The sequence below is a fragment of the Podarcis liolepis genome (genome assembly GCF_965112155.1).
Source record: "Podarcis liolepis genome assembly, chromosome: 14".
Lineage (NCBI taxonomy): Eukaryota > Metazoa > Chordata > Lepidosauria > Squamata > Lacertidae > Podarcis > Podarcis liolepis.
Window position 1 is genome coordinate 35265707 of NC_139569.1, and position 23037 is coordinate 35288743.

Below are 23037 nucleotides of genomic sequence, written 5' to 3' on the forward strand. Positions count from 1 at the left end.
TGTTCTCAAAACTACCCTCCCATCTTTTCTAGCAAACCAGAGCAGTGCACAGAAACACCGTTTACCTTCCCGCTGGAGCGGTACCTATTTATCTACTTGTACTTTGACGTGCTTTCGAATTGCTAGGTTGGCAGGAGCTGAGACCGAGCAACGGCAGCTCACCCCGTCGCGGGGATTCAAACTGCTGACCTTCTGATCGGCAAGTCCTAGGCTCTGTGGTTTAACCCACAGCACCACCCGTGTCCCAGGAAGATTGCTTAGGAAGGTCAAAACCAAATGAAAGTGAAATTCCCAATGACTAGGGCAGGATTGGGTAATTTCAGGCCCCTGTCCTTTTCTTTTAGCCGTTGGGATTCTCCCCATTCTCCATCCTGTTACTGGCCTTGCTTTGCACCAGCCTTGAGTTATTTTGCCTGAGTGGAACCTGTCACTCAGCACGTGTCCTTTAATGTCTCTTTCTTGGCTAGATGGAGGAGAGAGTGGTGTGTGTGTGTGTGTGTGTGTGTATGTAGAAACTAGCCTATGTTCAAAGCCAACATCCATCGCTCCGCCCACATTTTCCTCTGGCCCGGCCCACCGCTGGGAGGTGGCCCTTGGAAGGTCTCCTGGAAGAGAATGTGGCCTTCAGACTGAACAAATGTTCCTTAACCCGTGGCTAAATTATGAAGGGCAGGCAAGCAAAAGTTGCAGCTCATCAAGTCAAGTTCTGCCATTATATTGCATCCTGACTTGTGCTTGTCAGCATGTCTGCTTGTGAAATTGTAGGTCAGGCCCCCACAAGAAACCACCCATGAAATTATTCACCCCCCACTGCTGTGTTTTATATTTCAAGTGGACTGTGCCTGTCTTGGTGGCTCCTGAGATGTGAGAGAACAGAGAAAATGACAGAATGAGAAAAGGTCAGCTTACTACTGATGCTTATAATAGCAACACGTTGTTGCTTTTTAACATCAATTCATCCAAAAGTAACTCATTTTCCTTTGGGGGATGGGGGGATGGAGAGACATAGGCACCTCTTTCCTTATGAGAAAGCCAAAGGTTTGGAAACAGAACATCTTAATGGCTCTCAAACAATTAAGCCTGCTAATTAGAAGATTACGGGCTGGCATAAAAGCTACCAAGTCTAGACATCTTTGCTTGTTTGAGGAGAGTGATGGTGCCTGTTTGCATAACCAACAGTCCTCAAAATGGCTGATAGTGCTTCAGAGAATTCGCAATGACCTTTTCATTAATTGTTTAATGGGCAACATAAATAAAAGCATATACTGAAATTAGCAATATTAGTGATATTAAGGCACTGTGTGGTAGCCAGAATGAGGGATAAATGAAACCCACTGGGGGAATCCCGTGTTTCTGTTCTGATCTCCAACAGAACATTTAGCAAAAGTCTCCAGTGTTTCCATGCGTGGTTATCTGCCCACTGTTGTAAGGCATCACAGGTTCTGTAGTTTTTATGGTATACCACAACTCCATTTCAAACACACACACACACATGAATTTCAAGGAGAATTGCATTTGGTAGATCTTTTGGTCCTGGAACAGCAGAGTCACCCTGTAACTAACAAGCTGCTGCCCTTGTGAATTCAATAGTTCTTTTTCCCTTTAGAGCTAGTCTATACAAGCAGCAGATCGTGTAGGAAGAGAAAAGTGCGACTTCAGACTGTAAACAGGGCCAAACAATTGTATTTTTGTGTGTGTAAAAAAAACCACAGCAAAACAAGAAACTTTCCTGCACACTGAAGACTTTGTGTCAGGAAGGCGTGAAACTTGTGTTTGGGTACGGATTGTGTTTGCTTGCTTGAGTGCTGGAAAATCAAAGATGTGGCCATTCAATCTGAAATCTGGTGTTATATGGGAACACTCTTAGCATGTGACTTTGTTATTTTCGTAGCACTCACACCATAGGAATCTGAGCAGCTCGTTTTTCCAGTCATGCCAGAGATATTATTAATGGGGCCGTTTTATGAAAGCTATTTTGTTTGCGATCAATAAAGACGCAATCAGAGCTCGGCTTTGTCATCCCAGCTTCCAGCATGGCCTACTCACCTGGTTATCTCACTGGAAATAAATAAATAAATAAAATGGGACAGCACGTTATGGAGCATCCCGGAGGCTTTACTTAATCCAAAGTCACACAAATGAGCAGAAATGTTTGCCATCCATCAAGATCGGTCCCTTGGGGAGCGCTGACTGAGGCACAGCCGAGCCTAATGCAAGCCTCTCGCTGCTGCAAACTCTTGAGGCTTCATAGGGTCCCTGGCAGGTCAGTTACAGCCTACTGGGTCATGGTTTGGCAATGATGATTATCACCTGCAGTTCTGAAGCTAAGATGGTGTGTGTGTGTGTGTGTGTGTGTGTGTGTGTGTATGTACTATACCACCCTTCCCCCATAGATCTCAAGGCAGTTCACAACATAAAAATACAAATAAAAGTTCAAAATGCATAATAAAAACCAGAACAAAACAACAACACCACTGGCGGAGGAAGAAAGGGGCAGAGGGAGCACACTGCCCCCAGCACTACAATCCCGGTGGGGGGCCATCGTGGGTGCCCCCCATGCACTGGACATCACACCCCCAGAATGTACACCATGCCCCTGTGGGCGGCGCACCACACCCCAAGGATGCACACCACGCCCCCAGGACGTGCACCACACCCCTGCAGGCAGTGGGCCACACCCTGTGGGTGGTGTGCCATGCCCCCAGGATGCACGCCACGCCCCCTGGGATGCACGCCAGTCACGCCCCCACTGCTCTCTGCCCCAGGTGCCAGAGCATGAAGCTCCGCCACTGAACAACACATACCAATAACCCCACCCCCTCCCACAAACACATTTAAAAGGGTAAAGGATGTAAAAGATGTAAAAGCCCATTCTGCTGCAAATCTAGAATGCTGCTTTAAAGGGAACCATTGCTTCATCTCGCTCAGTACTGTCTACACTGAGTGCATTTATTCAGTTTTAATTTCTATTTTTAAAAAATTCTTTTAATGATTTGGTGCACTTCAGTTACCCTCCTCCAATGCTTTTGCACTTATCGGAAGATAGGAACAAATAGGCAAATCTGTCCATTTTGGTTTCTCATTTTTCCACTTTTAACTTCAGTCCTCATTTCAACATCATTTAAATAATAATAATCACACACCTTCTCATCAGCAGGGTACTGCTAATTTTTCCTATATACACGTTTGCATGCAATACTCCCTAATGCAACATATCTCTGTTCAATATCTTCACTGATATATGCATATTATTGTGTATTTTTGTGCCTATTACTTGGCTGGAAAACTGCCTAGCAAAATTTGAGGTTTCGAAAGACAACTGTGTTCATGTATTGTTTCCGAGAGCTCAAATTAGTTAGATTCACCCTTAAATGTGAACTGAGTCAAATCACCTTCCCATCCCATGTCCACCGCTTCTCCGCTAGCTCATCTTCAGCTTTCCTCGTGAATAATAAGGCTGACACCCAGGAGATTCTGTTGTGAGGGCACTTGGGAGGTTAATCTGCATAAAGCTATTTACAGTCTCCTGGCATGCACAGAATGGTGCTTGATAAACAGCTGCTGTTTGTTGTTGGAAGAAGATGTCAGGTGTTCTAAGCCTAGTTGTCTGGCTCCATTGGGTTGCGGTCAGCCTTACTAACAAGGTGTCTGCAAATTGCCATCCCTTCCTCTGCCCCTTGTCCTCCCCAGCTCCTCCACACATCATTAATTGACACCAACAGGAGCCAACAAGATAATTCTAGGAAGGATTGTGGACAACAGACTGCAAGCACAGCAGGGAACGGGGGGGGGGGGGAGAGAGAAAGCATTTTAACTCATTGTAAAAGAGGCTCTGTTGTTGCACAGTCAAATACAGGAAGCTGATTTGGACTGAGTCAAGCCATTGCTCCATCTAGCTCAGCAACGTTGACACTAAGGGTGCTGCTAGGAGTTGTCATGAGACTACTGTTCCATCACAGAACTACAATTCCCAGAGTTCCCTGGGAAGAGGGATCCATTGGTCAATCACTCTGAGAACTGTAGACCTATGAAGGGAATGGGGTCTCCTAAACAACTCACAGCGCCTTTTAACAAAGTATGCTTCCCAGGTTTCTTTGGGGGAAGCTATAAAGTGACATGACACTGCTTTAAATGCACAGTTTTTTAAGCACAAAGTGCGCCATCAGAGGCCTTCAGAACCTCATTGTTTGCAGAAATGATGGGTGGGGGCTTTAAAGGTGAGAACCTCAAAACAGCCCAATGTAGACAGAGCATGTTGAGTGAGCACAGAATATTGGCTGACTGTTTGAGGAAGAGAAACCAGTGAAATTGAGAGGAAGGGGGAATGAAGGGCATTATTTTGTTGCAGATTCCTCTTATGAGACAAACAAGACAAATGGTGGTGGTGGATCCTGGAAAGCAGGGTTCAAATCCCCATTCAGCTATGAAGCTCCCTGTCTCTCTCTCGCTTAACCTACTTCACAGGGTTGTTGTGAAGATAAAATAAGGAGGAAGCAAACCATGTGCACTACCTTTAGCACCTTGGGAGGGAAAGATGGGAAATAAATAAAATTTAAATTTAATTAAAATAAGCAATCAGGAGCCCATGAGGGAATCTTATACAACAACAACCTAGACCACTAGGGTGAATTATTGGTTCCCGTTCTCCCAGCTCTCTAATTGCAGTGAGATTTTCAATACAGTGGTACCTTGGGTTACATACGCTTCAGGATACAGACTCCGCTAACCCAGAAATAGTACCTTGAGTTAAGAACTTTGCTTCAGGATAAGAACAGAAATTGTGCTCTGGCGGCGCGGCAGCAACAGGAGGTCCCATTAGCTAAAGTGGTGCTTCAGGTTAAGAACAGTTTTAGGTTAAGAACGGATCTCTGGAACAAATTAAGTACTTAACCCGAGGTACCACTGTATAAGCATATTAAATATTATGCCCCTCCCCCATACAATCTGAAATAGTATGGCTCATTCTACCATCAAAAGGCTCTTCCACCTCATCCAGCTGCATGTGTAAAGCATGTTTTTGGAGGGGGTGATAAATTGCCTTGTAAGTTGGAAATAGACACAAAGGAACCTGGACTTCCAGGCGCTCTTAGGCAGTGCCAGCTTAATCCCACCAAAGAGAAACAGCTAAATTTCTTCTTTTAATGCTTGTGAAAGACACACCATTTTTGGCAAGCCTTTGCCAAGTAGAATCCCCTAAGCTATGGAGAAGGTATCTATAGCTGCCTTAGAACAGAATTCCATGCTCAGCAGAATCAGCTCTAGTCATACTGTACCACTTCAGATACAGTGGAATCACACTGCTTATAGAACAGGGATGGGGAACTTTTGTCCCACCCATCATTGTTGGACTCCAACTCCCATCAGCCTCATGCAGTACATGCAACAGCCAGGAATGATGGGATCTGAAGTCCTACATCTGGTGACCACAGGTTCCCCATCCTTGTCTTTTATAGAAACCCAGCTGTGACCTCCTTTGATGCTGGCACCACCTCTGTATCATCCTCACAGTCGTGTGCAAAATGTCTGAGGAAGCCAAGAATAAAGTTGTGCAGATCATCATAAGCCCACTTACAAACAGCCTTATGTTGTTTCGCCTTGACAATCCTCTTGAGAGAGGCATAGCTGAGCAGAACAGCATGTTTACTGCATTTGGTAGCTTCCAGGTTCCATCCCTGGATCACCAGGGAGGGCTGGGGAAAGTTCCTGTCTGAAACCCCAGAGAATGGATGCAGTCAGGGCAGAAAATACTGGGCTTGGTGGACTAATTGTCTAGCGGATTCCTGTGTTCCTATTTGTGAAGAGCCATGGCTTGGTGGCAGATGCTTTTCTATAAAGGTCACACATTCAATCGCCAGCACCTCCAGGTAGGGCTGGAAAGATTCTTGTCTGAAATCCAAGTCAGAGTAGATAATACCAATCTAGATGGACCAGATTCACAAGGCAGCCATGTTCTTGCATTGACATTGCTTCTTGAAGTATGCCTAGTTCCATCACAGCTGTTGATGTCCTTGCCAAGGGCATTGTCATACAAGTGAATTTTATTGCTCCTTGCTAACTAACATCCTGCCTGCCTCTGAAACCATTTCTGATGATCCCAAGGAAGGGAGGTGGGTAAGGGGGAAACATCTTCCTGACCACAGTGATCTACTCCCGGAGGCACCAAAGTCAAACTTTAGCCCACAGAAGGCAGACAGGTGTATGAAATTGCCCTTCCCAAGCCTGACTGCAATTAACTACTATAGCCCTCAAAATGGACAGCCGCACAAATCACTTTCTCTAGCTAATGGCTTGGGCTGTTTATCCTTCCTGAATTAAAATTGATTTGCATCAGGTTCACACAATTTATTTTCATCTCAGAAACAGTCACCTGCTCTGTTAATTCACTCCATGCCCTATGATTCCTATTCCCTTGCTAATACACATTTTGTTGAGTGACAAGACCCCAGTAAATAACTTGAGGGAGAAAATAAACTTCTTTCAAACTGTTTTTCTCAACACCATGATACCGATCAATATTATTTTGACCATTATTATAAGACCCACCTCCATCAGATCCTTCTCCCCTTTCTTGTATTTCACTTCACATCTTCATGCTAGTCTTGTGTCGGAAAAAAAGAACAACAAACAACAACAAACCCATAGGGACAATATCCACCAAAATTGATTTCTCAGCCCATGTAATGGATTTATATGGAAAATCCATATAAAATAGACTCTGTTCCTTTGTACTCCTCTAATTTGGTGCAATCTAGACTTGTGATGTTTCCTCACAGCCAGAATACATCTTGGGTTTTGTAGTCCTCGAGGTAAACAGATGCTTATATGCTCCACTGAAACAAACATAATCTCTCACACAAGCCTTTTGCCTCAATACAATTGGACTTATATTCAGTCTCAGTAAGATTATAAAATATGACAAGGCTTGAGGTGAAAAGTTTAACATATTATGGAGATACACGTACCACAAAAATAAATTATGCTCATTAATGTAAGTGCGGGCCCATATGCACAATGCATTTAAAGCAGTACCAAAGCATTTTAAACACTCATGGCTTCCCCAAGAGAATCATGGATTTGTAGTTGGATAAGGGTGCTAAGAGTTGTTAGGCAACCACCTATTCCCCTCAGAGAGCTACAGTTTATAGAGTTTTGTGGGAAGAGGGATCAATTGCTAAACCACTCTGTAAATTTTAGCTCCGTGTCGGGAAAAGGGGTCTTCTAACAACTCTTAGCACTCTTCTCCAACTACAGTTCCCATGATTCTCTGGGAGAAACCATGAGTGTTTAAAGTGGTATGGTACTGCTTTAAATGGGACGCGGGTGGTGCTGTGGGTAAAACCTCAGCGCCTAGGACTTGCCAATCGCATGGTCAGCGGTTCGAATCCCCGCGGCGGGGTGCGCTCCCGTCGCTCGGTCCCTGCTCCTGCCAACCTAGCAGTTCGAAAGCACGTACAGGTGCAAGTAGATAAATAGGGACCACTTTATAGCGGGAAGGTAAACAGCGTTTCCGTGCGCGGCTCTGGCTCGCCAGATGCAGCTTGTCACGCTGGCCACGTGACCCGGAAGTGTCTCCGGACAGTGCTGGCCCCCGGCCTCTTGAGTGAGATGGGCGCACAACCCTAGAGTCTGTCAAGACTGGCCCGTACGGGCAGGGGTACTTTTACCTTTACTGCTTTAAATGTGTAGCAAAGACAGGGCCTAAGACAGTTACACAAACTTCATAGTTCAGTGGTAGAGCCCTCACTTTGCAAGCAGAATATTCAGTCTCTGGCTTCTGTTAGAAGATCAGGCAGCAGCTGATATGGAAGACCTTTCTCTGCCTGAGACCCCAGAGAGTTCTGCCAGTCAGAGTAGACACTATTGGATCAGATGGAGAAAGAGTCTGATCTGGTTTAAGACAGCTTCTTGCATTCTTTGTTCAGGGCAAAAGTGAAGACTAATTTTGATACTGCCTAACTTTGAACCTCCAGATGTTGTTGTACTTCCATCAACCCAAGCCATCACGGCCAATAGTCAGGGATGATGAAAATTATGGTCCAGGAACATCTGGAGGGCCAAATGTTTCTCTGTCTGGCCCGCAACATTTTCAGAGCCAAATGGATCAAGTCTGCAACTTTCAACTAAATTTCCCTTTTTATGACTCTTGGAAGTAGGTCTGCATCATGAAGATTTTTTTTGTTTAATCCATCTGACAAGGGGAAAATGCACAAGGAGCTGTTTCCAAAGGCACATGAATTACAAAGCTGTAGTGTTCCAAACTGTAAGTTACGAATGGAATATGTGAATGATACAGACAAAAATAATACACTACACATTCAACACAGCTACAGCAGAAAGATATTTACCTTAGCACCTCAAGAGTCAGTGTGAAATAATGGATAGAGTTTTGGCCTAGGACCTGGTTCTGAGCCTTGCTCACTGGCTGAGCCTTGGACAAGTCACTGGCTGATAACTTAATCTATCTCACAGGTTTGCTTGGAGAATACAATTGGGGGGGGGGAATGGGGAAAGAATTATGTTTCCCTGATTTCCTTGGAGGAAATGTAGAAATAAATAAAGAATGGAAAAATGGGAAAAAATAAATCATTTTTGTCATGAGAAGCTTGCTTTTCATATGTAGGGATTTTTATTTTAAATCAGAGGAGGCAAATTTAAGAATGGGGGAGAGATATGGCTTACTTTATGTCCACATTTTAATTCCAGTTGCTGGAAATGGCAGGAAGAGAGGGTGCTGTTTTAGGTCTTGCTCATGGGCTTCCTGTGAGAACAGGATGGTGGACTAGATGGGCCATTCACCAGATCCGTCAGGGTTCTGCTTAAGTTCTTATGAATGGGTAAGAATGGGTAAGGCTAGCAATGGTTACAAATCATGTTTGCTATGGTTACTTCCACTGTCAAGGGCAGTAGGCCACTGTATGTCAGTTGCTGGGAATCACAGGTGAGATTCTTAGAGATGATTCTTTCAACTGATTTGAGTTCTGACCCTGGCATCCAACTAGACTAAGGATCCACCCCCAGTGCCTCAACCTACATCAAGTTGTGATGTTTGCCTTCATATGGACCCTACTCACCTGAAGGCAAATTCTTGCCTGGCCCCAACTATGGCAACAAAAGACTTCCATAGTGAGGTCTTACAGAGGGCCTGCCCACTTACCTTCAAGCAGTTCAACACATAGAGCGTCAAGTGGAAAGTCCAAGCTCCGACTGACAGCAGTGCCTGGGCATGGCTTTCTTTTTGGTCCAGGGAGCGGACCAGAGGAAGGCTAGGGAGATGAAGTCTTCCCTCTGATCTGCACCCTGGGCTCTTAGAATTATAGAATTGTAGAGTTGGAAGGGACCTTGTGGGTCACCTTTGTGGGAACGTTTATATAATTTAGCAGGGTTTAAACGATCCCATTTGAGTTTATGCAGTGACAAGCGGGTTGCTAACTCGTTTGAGTCCTATCAATAATTATACCTTCCTGGTTGATAATCCCTTTCTCTTAAAGAAAACACACATGAATCTGAATCATATTAACATAAACTACTTTACTATCAGATTCATTCAGGTTTACAGAGTTGTTCCTGAAGGCCGGCTTAGGTTACATAACAGATAAACTATATACAGTGGTACCTCGGGTTAAGAACTTAATTCGTTCCAGAGGTCCGTTCTTAACCTGAAACTGTTCTTAACCTGAAGCACCACGTTAGCTAATGGGGCCTCCCGCTGCCACTGCGCCACCGGAGCACAATTTCTGTTCTCATCCTGAAGCAAAGTTCTTAACCCGAGGTACTGTTTCTGGGTTAGTGGAGTCTGTAACCTGAAGCGTCTGTAACCCGTGGTACCACTGTACTAGATAGTAGCGAGTCATGAGAAGACTGCATCCAAGCAGTTACCAGTTCACACTCCTTGCAGCAACCAATTGACCAAACTGCCTGCCACATAGAGGCAGTTAGTCCTCTCTCAGAATGTTGGACTTGACTGACAGCTTTACAGTGGTGCCTCGCAAGACGAAAAGAATCCGTTCTGTGATTCTCTTCGTATAGCGGTTTTTTCGTCTTGCAAAGCAAGCCCATTGACGGATTAGCGAATTAGTGCTATTAGCTTTTAGCGGCTTATCTGCTGATCGGATCAGCTGATAAGCGGCTTAGCGGCTTAGAAAAAAGGGGGGGAGGAAAAAAACCCCGCAGGAACTCGCAAGACATTGTCGTCTTGCGAAGCAAGCCCATAGGAAATTCGTTTTGCGAAGCACCTCCAAAACGGAAAACTCTTTCGTCTAGCGAGTTTTCCATCTTGCGAGGCATTCGTCTTGCGGGGCACCACTGTATATCCCACAACCTTGTCCGACCCCCTGCAATGTAGGAATCTCAACTAAATCATGTGTGACAAATGGTCATCCAACTAATTGCAGGCAGTGTGACAGGTGGAGGAGGAAATATTGTCCTCCCCTGGCTGCCCCAAAGCTGAAAGGGTATCTGCTGCTGTGGCTCATGCTGGAGCACAACTACTGTGGCCATTTGGCCCCTTCTTGCAACCGTGCATTTATTAGTTCTTCCAAACTTTTCCTTTAGAATGCTTTCCTTCTCCCTGTTCTTCCTTGCCTGCTTTAAAGTTGCCTTCTTTTATATCCTGTCCTACAGCACATTGATCTCCCGAGTCGATCTGAAACTCTTCCTGGCAGGGACGCCTGCTTTTATGTGCTTCTAAAGCCACGCTCACACCTACTGTGCTTTATGAATAATGACAATGGGTGAGCGCATAATGCAAAACTGAGAATAATTAATTCAAGAAGAAGAGGGTGATTTTCCTTTCCTTTTTTCTTTTTACAGCTTCTTCTCTTCTCCCAGAACCTCCGCCCTCCCTCCCAATCTTTCTGTTCACAAGTTGTCCATGGAAATATACAGAAATCATCTTATTTATTCATTATTCAAAATTATGCACTAATCTCTTCTTTGAATGATTGTAACAATAAACGTTACGTCGGCTGAGCCCCCTGCAACTATTAACATCAAATGCAAAATTCACAAATCTGCGAGGCAACTTGTAATTAAGATACATAACTAACTGCTGCTGAATGAATTTCAAAACTATACAGATGACTGCAAGTTATTAGCAATTCATACACTGGCTGCCCAGCTCTTCTGATGACTGACATGAAATGCTTCAGCAGACAAAGGCAGGAGAATCACGCAGGCCCGATTAGAAACTCATGCAGCTAACATGCGGGCTAAACATTCTCTTTGAATGAGGTTTTAAATCCACGAGCAGGATCCAAAACCCATTATGGGAAACTTAAAAGGGTGCAATCCCCAGGCCAATTTCACTCGCTCAAGCCAACTGCAAGATCTGCTGTTCAAATTAAAACTTGATTCAGTTCTGGATTTCATCACTTCTTAAAATGTTTTTGAAACCAAGGTGGCTTGTGGCATGCGTGTGTGAGAGTGCAACTTGTTTAGTGTCTGCCCAGAAATCTTTCATAAGGCTGAAGAACGATGCTTAATATCAAACCCTCCGACATTTCTCCAATGAAAATAGGGACGTCCTATTCAATAATAATAATAATAATAATAATAATAATAATAATACTTTTATTATTTATACCCTGCCCATCTGACTGGATTGCCCCAGCCACTCTGGGCTGCTTCCAACATACATAAAAACATTAAACATTTTTTTAAAAAACCTTCTCTCTATAGGGCTGCCTTCAGATGTCTTCTAAAGGTTGTATAGTTAATTATCTCCTTGGCTTGGTGGGCTGCAAAATTCCATACCCTCCAACATTTTTCCAATGAAAATAGGGATATCCTAAGGAAACGCGGGACATTCCAGGATCAAATCAGAAACTAGGACAGCTTCTGTAAATCTGGGGCTGTCCCTGGAAAATAGGGATGCTTGGAGGGTCTGTAATCTGTATATTGTTGAGTGTGCTCCAATTTCCAAGCAGCGACGGACTCCAGAAGTGGCTGCACTTACTCAGAGTTTGGCTTCCTTGGAATGAAGATCAGTGGAGACTGTGGCGTCTTTTGGATGTTTACACATATATACAACCTGATAATAGGATGGAGGGGCTCAATGCATCAACATGCCAACAGATCTTGCTTCCTCATTAGGTTTCCAGAAAAGTCCCAAGTCACAATTTTGTGGTCCAGCATGCTGCAAACATGCCTCTGTGTCCTCAGCTTCCAGCATTAGCCAAAAACACACAATGCTCCCTTGGCCTATCGTTTGTCAACCTAGGATGACATGACAGGTGAGATGGGAGAAGGCCCACCCATCTGTCTCTATGACAACCTCTTCACAAAGGGCCTGGTTGGTCTGGTTACCTTCTATAGATTCTAACCTCACATACACAAGATCGCAGTTTGGAAAGGGGTCCACATTACTTGGTTTCAGAACTGCCTTGCAAAAATCGGATATGGGTGAATTTTTTGAGGGTGGCTGCATTTCACTTTCCATGTTGTTTTAGGAAGTGCAAAGAAGGTAGATTCACCTTTATATGCAACCTGAACTGACTTTCTCCAGCTTCCCTAGAGCTCATCCAGACTCCCATTTCGTACCATGTTTCTAGACACAGGTCCAGGCTGTGTTGGAACGTTTTGTTTGTTTGTTGTCCAGGTGCTTTCCCTGGGAAAACCCACATTTTACTGCTGAATTGGAGCAAACAACAGTTGGGTTTTCCGTGGATTGCTGTTTGCTCCGATTCAACGGAGCCTCTAGAGGCCTTCTTAGGCAGCCAGAGGGAAAAGGAATAACTCACCCAGGATTCCCTTTCATCTTTCACTCCCAGTTTCTCTCTCTCCCTCCCAACTCATAGCTCCATTCCCCTCCAGTCATACCCACCATCGGCCTTTACTATGCTGCATTTCAGACACATCCACTTCACACCTTCCTAAGAAACAGGCTTTTACACCCCTGCTTGCTGTTGTTCACAAGAAGCCCCCATCCATCCATCCATCCATCCATTCATCCATCCAGAGCAGGGGTAGTCAACATCATGCCTTTGTATACCACATGGCTCAGATACACGTCTTGTATCCACCAGCAATTTTACGGAACTCCTTTTCAGCCGAGATCAGACAGGCCTCCTCCCTACTGAACCTCTGGTGCATGGGTAGGCAAACTAAGGCCCAGGTGCCGGATCCAGCCCAATCACCTTCTAAATCCGGCCCACGGGAGGTCCTGGAATCAGCGTGTTATTTGTGGGGCATAGGAATTCGTTCATTTTTTTCTTCAAAATATAGTCCGGCCCCCCCACAAGGTCTGAGGGACAGTGGACCGGCCCCCTGCTGAAAAGGTATGCTGACCCCTGCTCTGGTGCCTACTGAATACTTTTCAATTCCAGCTGCCATTTTAATTGATGTTTGACTTTATAGTTTTAATTGTGTTTTTTGTTTTGTTTTGTTTTTTTGCATTTTATCTTTGTAAACCCCTTAGGAACTATTGTAGTTAAGCTGTATATAAATTGTTTTCAATAAATAAACTTCCACCAACCCCACCAGCATGGTCACTGGCCAGAGATGATGGGAGTTGTATAGACCAAACAATATCTGGAGGAAATCATATTGGCGACCCTTCTGGAGTTCCTGAGGCTCTGAGCCTAACTTTATGTATCTATCGGCTTAATTTCATGCAGGGGGTCTCCCTCCTAGTCTTCTAGAGAGAAAGCAAATGTGCACACTTGACCATTTACACTGCCTCTAGTGCCCTGCCACTGCTGCTCGTTGAAGCCATGTACACATGACGTTAGCTGTAATCTGTATCTATCCTGTAATTCCTTCAGAAGCACTGTGGCTTAATGGATTTCCCCTCCAACCGGCTTCCAGCACAATTTGAAAATAGAAACTACATTAATTTGACAGTTCCGTGGAGGTGTGTACATTTTGAGACACCCACTGCACATGTGCAGATGGCAGCATGTGCGCGGATGACAGAGGGTTGAGGGCAGGTGTGGAGAAACAAAACAGGAAAGGTGTACAGAGTAAAGACACCCCCCCTCTGGTCTATACAGAAACGTGTGAATGTGACTTGAAATGCAGGAGGGGAGAGGGTGTTTGCTAGCTTGGCAGAAAGATGTGGAGAGCCATGGAGGTAGCCAGGATTTAGGTTGGGGGGGAGCAGGCTTCATGTTAGAGTGGCTAGAACCTCAGTTAAGGATTTTTTATAGATTTACTTGGGGGGGGCAGCTGCCCCCCGCTTCCCTCTTAGCTATGTCCAGTTCCAGATTTACGTATAAGCTAAACAAGTTATAGCTTAGGGTCTGACTGTCTTGGGAGCCCCCCAAAAAAATTAAAGGGGAAAAAACTGGATGTACATTTCCAAAATATAAGATAAACAAAAAACAAACAATCAAAAAACCCCACCTACATATAACAACAGTGTGTTGTGTTGTGTTGTGTTGTGTAGGCTCCTATGATGTAAGTAATGGGCCCCGCCTGCTACCTAAAATATCACTGGTTTGCTCATTTCTATATATAGGGTGCCTACATTCTGCATGTGCAAATGGCTTTAGATACCTATTAGGTCCATAAATTACCATATAGCATATATTCATCACAAAAAACAGTGACAATTTGTTGTTGACAAAGGACAGCTGGACATATAAAGGGCCCCATTACCTTCAGTAGCTTAGGACCTCATCAAACCTAAATCTGGCCCTGGCTACGCCCATGTGCAGAGCTGCATTGGGTTCCCAGACCTGAGGTTTCCCTTCCCTCTGTTAAGGGCTAGATTCCTTGCTCTCCCTTGTCCAGTCGCTAGACTCTAAAAGCAGCACCAGGGAGCCTTGCAAACGCAGCTGCCATGGAAGGGGATATTTTCCTCAACCTTGCTGTCATGATCCAAGCCCTATTGGAAAATAGAGGGGGCAAAGGTGGAGTGTGGACAGGGTGTTTGGGGAGTGAATATTTGGCAGGGATGGGAAGAAAAGGAAATGAGAGAAGGCAAACTTTCTAGTGAGTATATTTTATTTTCCACCAGCCAGCTCCCCCCCCTTCCCCTCCCTCCCCGAATCCCAGGCTGCCAGAGCACTTCAGCTGCAACATTAATTCAATACCACACATTTAATTACACATTATTTGGAAGCAAATGTATTTGAGTGGAGGAAAGGAGTCTTTGGAGAGCGTCTGCTCCCACCCCACCCCAGCCTTGTGTGCCTGGCAGGAGCAATGGCGGTGGTTTGAGAGAGGGGGGGGGAGCTCCAAAGTGGAGCCAGAGAGAAAGCTGGTTTGTTTTACATCATCTGCAATTGCCATTCCATTCGCTCCCCCCGAAGAGAAGTTTAAAAAACAAGAGAGAGAGAGAGAGATACAGTTGCATTTCACAGGAAACTCTGTAGGCTGAGGCTTGATTTCCCCCCAGCCAGTTCTTAATTTTCTCATCCCCTAAAACCCGTCTCCCATTTTCTCTTCCCTCTTGATTGCTAAGTTAGATAGATTCTGATTCCATTTGTGATCTTACTCTCCCCACCAATCTCTCTCTCTTTTGGATTGAAAAGTGACTTGAGTGGAAGAGTACAGAAGGTTGGGGTCCCTGCTGAGCCCTGCCTGGTAGTCAGATTTCAGACTTCAGCACTCTAACAATATAGTAATCAGACACTTTGTGGCATCCTATGGCTGAGATGGATAATCCTGATAATGCCTGCAGCTGAAAGGTTTGAGAGCTTTTAAGCAGCAGGCTCAAAGCTCTTAAGGGCCAACCCTCTCTCTATTCAATGCCTCCCATCTCATTTAGACGCATTTGCAGAATCTTGGCCTTGGGCGTGGTAGGATTCGGGTTAAATCGGCACAGAATATTTTTGTTCTGACACAGAGTGCATTAGAGCTTATGGAGAGCTCAGCTGGATCAGACCATATATCTATCAGCTCCCACATCCTGTTTCCTGCTGCGGCCAAAGAGAGAGGCATCTAGGAAATGAAGCATAATCAAGGAATTTGGGAAGCAATTGCCCTGACTCGCTTCTGTCTCCAACACCCAGTATATACATGCTTCTGAATCTGAGGGATCTGTTTAGCTCTCAAATCCTAACAGCTATTCTTAGATGTAATGAGCCATTGACAGGTGACTTGAGTCTTCAGCCCTCTCTGGTTTCATCATGGCTGAGCACAAAACACAGTCAGGGGGGAAATCAGCCTGCAGATAAAGACTCAGCCAAACAGTAATACACTACACAAGCCTTAGCACCCCAGAGATAAGTGAAAGAGATAAGTAACGGGGATGGGGAGTCAGGCAGAGACTGCGGACACATTCAGATATGGGGGCTATTGCATTAGTTTTCCTGATGCTAGCACATATATCCTGTTTGCTAATGTTCCTTTCACACTGCAGGACCTGTTCTGTTATGGAACTGTGGCTTTTTGACTGATAGACCGGCAACCGATGCTAAATTGCATTCGCACCTGACGTTCACAGTGAACATCACAGAATGACATCACTATTCCCCCACCCATTACACACCTACATGCTTCTCTTGTCCCATGATTCACCCATAAAAATGGCAGGAAAGAACTGTAGGCTGGTATACGGCCCCATGTTTTACTCCCACAATTTGCCAGGCTGCAAACGAATTTCTTCTGAAATTACGTAACATGGAAATGAGAGAGAAACATATGCTATATTCTACTAGATTTCTGGAAGCGGCTTTCACACCACCTGAAAGCTCAGATATAATATGGAACTAACCATCAGGGAAATGGAATAGACCATTGTGTGACTACTGCCTGTGAGTGATAGAACCGCACCTCCAGTGGAAGGAGCAGGGAGGGAAAAGAATAAGAGAGAAAGTAAACTTTGGGGACTGCATAATTATTTGGCCAAATAATACTATTCAAAATTTAAGTTCCTGATGATGAGAAAGGGCTGGGACTTCCTGCCAGGATGACAGCATCACCTGATCACTTCTAAATCTCAGAGGCAGTCTTGGGGATCTGAAGGCACTTCAGCTGCTGAAAGTTGCCAGATCTCTCTGAACCAGAATATGAACTATAACATTAGGCTCATCCTCCATAAATGCATGCCATCCCATTTTTAAGCCACCTGCACCAGTGACCATTGCCACATCTTTATTTATTTTTTTGTTATATTAAAAATATCTAGACCACCATTCATTCATTTTCTTGTGTTCATGTCTTGCCTTTCTCCCACCGACATCATCACTGCAATTATTTATCTATTTTTGTTTAACAGGATTGACACACCATTTCTGCATCATCCCTTTTCATGGTTAGTTTTCTGGATGGAAATTTGTCTGCATGGTGTGCAAGTGATGAGGAAAAGGAAGGGGAGGAATCAATAAAAGGGGCAGGTTTGGGGGCAAAGGGTGGGCATGATGCCCCTGAAGCTGTTATTTACTGAATTCATGTACGGCACTGGAAAGTTTCAAATTATGTGGGGTACCTATATATATGGTGGTGATAAGGAATGGGCTGCCTCTAGCTGGCCATTATGAGAACAGCTGGTTAAGAATCGATGCCTGAGTTTGATTCTGTCCCTATCCCTTTTCTTGTGTTTGTTTGTGTTTTGATTTTAAGCCTGTGAGAAGGGACTGTCTTGTTTTAATTGATTCTATGTAATTGTTTTAATTGATTATATGGGAGCCTTCTTTGCTGATGAGTGGGGCACATATATTCTAAATAAACTAATAACTGAGAACTGACAATTGTTTGCATGCAAAAAAAAATCAATAAAATGCTACTAGCCAAGCAAATGAGCAAACCTGTGTTACCCTGTTAATCTGGGTTGCCTTTTCAGTTGTTTAACAAGGCTTCTGATAGATTGATTGGTTAGATTTAATTATAGCCCTGCTTCAAATGTCTGAGGCTGCAATCCTCTGCCCATTTACCTGTGAATTGTACCTCTATACCAGGCATGCCCAACTCCCACGAAACTGTGATCTACTCCCACTATTAAAAAACTGGCAGTGATCAACCCATTGGATTGACTAAAGGATGAGCTTTTTCTGGGGAGGAAGACCCAAAGTTGTGGAGCTTTTTTCTGGGGAGGCTTCAGCAAAGTTGTTGAGTTTCTTGGGGGGGGGAGGGATTGATCTGGATCACGCAATCAACCAGGATCGACCAGGAATGTACCGCGATCAATAGGTAGATCACGACCGTCTGATTGGACATGCCTGCTCTATACAATTGACTTCTGAGTAGGCAAATGCAGGATCACACCAGAAAAGGAACAGAAGGTGAACAATGAGAAGTGGAAAAACCCTGGGTTAGAACTTGACCTGTATGTGAGGCAAGGAGGAAACTACTCAAACAAGTGGGTTTACAGTGAAAAGTCTATTTTCCCTGATCATTATAAATGGTGGTGGTGGTGATATTCTCTCTGAAATTAAACATGGCTGCATAGCTCTGTCTGAAATGGGAATAAAATTCAAGCACTCTCTCTCTCTCTTCCTCCAAAGAAACAGCTAAGAATACTGGCTAATTAAATTTTCAAAAGCTTGTTTTATTTTCAGAACTCCCTCCACAAGCTCTGGTTTCTATCGGATATTTGAAGTGCCAAAAATACCATGAGAAAAAGTTGATCTCTTGCAAGTTTTGGCCTGGTCGAGAGCAGGAAGTGGTTTAAAGTGGAGACCGAGAACCTGCTCTCTGGTCCAAACAGGTCCCTGAGCTGTTTGCTACAATCACGATAGCAGAGGTCAGCCCTCAGTGGACTCTCCCCTGCATTCTTTTCCCTACAGTTAAAGCTGCCTTTATCAGCTTGCCCATCTCCCTCACCCTTCCTTTTTTCCTGTTGAGTAGCAAAGGAGGACCTGTGTTGACCGCCATCGTGCAGCCAGGCTCGTGGAATGAGAAGACTCTGGAAGTAAAACCACACGGTGTTGAAACCGGAGGGTCTGAAAGATGCTTCTCAGTTTATGTTTCCGATTTATTGCCTCGTTTCCGCCTAATTTAGCTAATTTCCATCTTCCGTTTCTCTTCCCTTGAAGCCCACACCAGTCTTGCTCTACTCCCAAAGCAACCTCTTCTTATTTACAGCTGGAATTGCTCTCTATCCCCTGGCTTGACAAGGTATTACTTAAGACTAATACTTTCCTAATGCCCCAACTGGGCCTTTCTCCTCCCCTCCCTCCGTCTCAGGTTCTCGCAACTCCCCCCTCCCTCCGTGTCATCCACATACCCTCCACCCTTTCATCTCTCCAACATTTCTGACCGAAGAAAGCCCCCAAAGGCTGAGTAACGTGAGAAAACTCCTCCAACCCCTTCAACACCGGGGTTCTAAAATTACCGTGGTTTGGCTGCTTTGGTGACAGTTATTATTCCTGCAAATTGTAGCAGGAAGGACAGAAAGAGGGGAAGAAATTACAAAGGAATGAGTGGATCAGATGAGGTTAGCAGCTGCTCCCCATTAGACAGGATTGATGCTACTTCATGAATGGATTTAGGTACTTGCCTGATTAGGAATGGAAGGATACATAGTCCCTGCTTGCTTCCCAGTCGAGTGCTCCATGAAGTGGATGTTTCTGGTGGAATACTATGTATAGCTCTGGTAACCTCACCTCAGAAAGGCTTTCATAGAGCTGGAAAGGGTTTGGTGTAGCGGCTAGAGCATCAGGTCTAGGAAACCAGGACTCAGATCCCCACTTGGCCATGAAGCTCACAGGGTGACCTTGGGCTAGTCACTGTCTCTCAGCCTAAACTACATCACATAGTTGTTCTGGGGATTAAATGAGGATGGGGAGAATCATGTATGCCACCCCAAGGCTTCTTGAAGAAAAAAGGTGGGTTATAATTGCAATAAATCAACAAGGCAATCACAATAATTTCAAGGGTTTGGAGCAACTCCACTATGAGGCGAGGTAGCAACATTTGGAACCTTTTCAGTTGGGGGGGGGGAGGAGAGCAAAGTGGGATAAGACAGAGATGTATATGATGATGCTTAATGTGAGGAAAAAAGAAGTTTTCTCTCCCCCCGCAGTTCTCCTGTTACTAGAATTTAGAGCCATTGAATGAAGCTGAATGCAAGAAGATTCAGGACAGACAAAAGAAAGTATTTCACGCAGTCATAGTTAAAGAATGGAATGTTCTCCCACAAGATCTGGCTGTTAACCAAAAGGTTGGTGGTTCGAGCCCACCCAGGGACAGTTGTGGGCTGGATTCCTGCACTGTAGGGAGTTAGATTAGATGAGTCCCTTCCAACTCTACAATTCTATGACTCTTTGAAGGTGTAATGATGGCTTCCACCTTGGATGGTTCTAACAGAGGAATAGACAAATGAATGGAGGATAAGGCTATGAGGGGCTACTAGCCACAATGTCTGTGTTCCACTGTCAGATGCATTTACTGTCAGTACAATTTACTCCAGCTGCTGTGGGGAGTGCTCTTGCACCCAGGACTTGCTTGGAGGCTTCCCATAGGCAATTGGTTAGCCACTGTTAGAACAGGATGATGAACTAAACCTTAAGGTTTAGTGTGCACACAACTGGAGTAAATCACAGGGTCCTTCTATTCCCTTTTCAAACAGGTTCTGTAGTTCTTATACCTGTAGGTATTGAATAATGAATGTTCTTCTCGCTGTTTCTTGACTGCCTTAGTATTGCTCCTGCTGCTGGCTTTGCTTACATTTCCATTTGTAATTGATTTTAAATGTATGCATTTGACACATCTATTGTTTCCTGTTTTGAGCACACTTTTGGGTAAGGAAGAGGGATGACAACAGCTCAGTCTTGGTGTTTGGTGCAAGCAGTTATCGTTGCATGAGGCGGGAAGGTGGGGCTAAGCCTTTTTCATTCTGTGCCCACATCCACCCTTCCTCAGTGATGTCTGCACACCTGGGAGCATACCTGCAGCATTGTAGCCCACCAAACACAGAGCAGTCTGCCCATGTGAGCTGGATCTCTAGACAAAAAAGATTTCACAATGAAAACACATCTGTACAAACCACTGCACCATGGCATGATCCACATCACTCAGGAAGTGCTCAACACTCAACTGTGATTCTGTGATTCTATCACTGCCCTTGCAGACTGAGCAGTTTTGCTACAGCTTCTCAGTAGTGCCGGGAAATGCTGACCACTACCCCTATGTGGTGTCACCACAGCTTCTTAGTGAAAAACATTATGGGCTGACTTCCACCCACCTAAGTTGGCATCCTGTCCTAGCGGAGCCTTGGTTGAATAACAAAGGCCACATTCACACAACACAACTGGAAGTATGATAATACTACTTTAACAGTCATGGCTTCCCCCAAAGACTCATGGGAACTGTGGCACTTAGGAGGCTCACAAAGCTACAGTTACCAAAGTTCCCTGGGAGAAAGATTGACTGTTAAGATTGAGCGGTGGACTCGTAATCTGGTGAAGCAGGTTTGATTCCCTGCTCCTCCACATGCAGCTGCTGGGTGTCCTTGGGCTAGTCACACTTCTCTGAAGTCTCTCAGCCCCACTCACCTCACAGAGTGTTGTTGTGGGGGAGGAAGGGAAAGGAAAATGTTAGCCGCTTTGAGACTCCTTTGGGTAGTGATAAAGCGGGATATCAAATCCAAACTCTTCTTCTTCTACTACTCTGGAAATTGTAGCTCTGCAAGGGGAATCTCAGTACCCTTAAAACTACAGCTCCCAGGGTTCTTTGGGGAAGACAATGCTGCTTAATGTGGTATCATAGAGCTTGGTGTTGGTCTTTGGTCTTGCCTTTTTCTACTTCTCCAGCCTTCAGCCCTTTGTCCTTGTTCCTGTGGTCCTGACTTCTGACTTCTTCTCCCGTCCTATCTGCTAGTTCACTGTCTGCTTTGAATTTCTCTCTGATCTTCTCCTCTCTTGTTCTCATATCATGATTGCCCCTTTGATCCTGGCTTGCAGTTCCTGACTCCCTTCAAACCACTGTCCATAGTCTGGCTCTGACAACTTCATTAAGGAAAAGTGGAGTTATCATTAAGGCAGCTCGGAGAGCAAGACACTGTCAATTACGGCTGTCATTTCCTCCCCCAGCCCACTTATTTCTTTGTGCACAAAAGATAAAATTGCCCTATTATCAAATTGTATTGGTCTCTTTTGCATTCCAAAGGTTGTCAGTTACCTTTAATATTTTATCTTGCCAACCCTTAATCTGAAAGAATTTATGGGTCTCATCCTTTATTTATTTATTTTTTAAAAAAGCTTCCCAAGATCTCTGTAGTCATTCTAACACTGCTGATGTTTTAATTTTCCCCTCCAATAATTAGAAATTACTATTCCAGCTGCTGACAGCAAATTAAAACTTGTACCTTTTATACTGACTCTCTGATCCTTGTTTCTATCAATGTCAGAATTTCCACTTTGCTGAATCCTGATTATATGGAACAATCTGGGCATCTGGATGTTGACCCTAAATCATCTGTGCCTCTTCCATCCTCCTTTATCTGTTACCTATTTAGTTCCACTCAGAATGCAATCCTAGACATGATTACTCAGAAGTAACTCCCACTTCATTTGATGGGGCTTACTGTTATCTACAGATGGGGAGAAAATCAGTTCAGTTCACAATTAATGGTGAACCTAATTCACAGTGTTTCTGGAAATATGTGTGTATGTGTGTGTGTGTGTACCAAAACATAGGCATCTTTTAAGATGTGCACATCTCCAAATTTTGCTGCGCATTTCTTCAGCCAACTAATGTGTAGAAAAATGCATATATTAGTGTAATGTGTTGTTGAGGCAACCCAGCCAGATGGTCAGGGTATTATTTACTACTACTACTACTGTTATTATTATTGTTGCATAAAAGAGCATCTATATGTGAAAATGACATACAAAAATGCATTCTATCAGGGGAAATCGCTTTGCAAAAAATGTGTACATTAGGAAATGCATGCAAACGTGTATTAAAAGACATTCACACTGAAATGTTGGCGGGTTTTTGGTTTTTTTGTTTTTAAAAAATATTCTTATGGTAAATTGATGTGGAAATGTAGATAACTAAATTTAAGATGGGGGGGGGAGTCATATTCGACCCTCCCTACCAACAGCCTAACTAAGTGTGCATAAGATTGCAGCCTGAGATCTTCATATACATTCCCTTTGCTAGCTCTTTTAATGATCTGCACATACTGAGCTCATTAGAAGTAGACAAGTT

At 44.3% G+C, this 23037-nt stretch overlaps 1 protein-coding gene across 4 annotated transcripts in view; it reads right to left on the bottom strand.

The window, feature by feature from the left end:
* The window catches only part of NTRK3 (neurotrophic receptor tyrosine kinase 3), a 421270-nt gene that overhangs the window by 74712 nt on the left and 323521 nt on the right, over positions 1–23037 (bottom strand). The window lies entirely within an intron of this gene.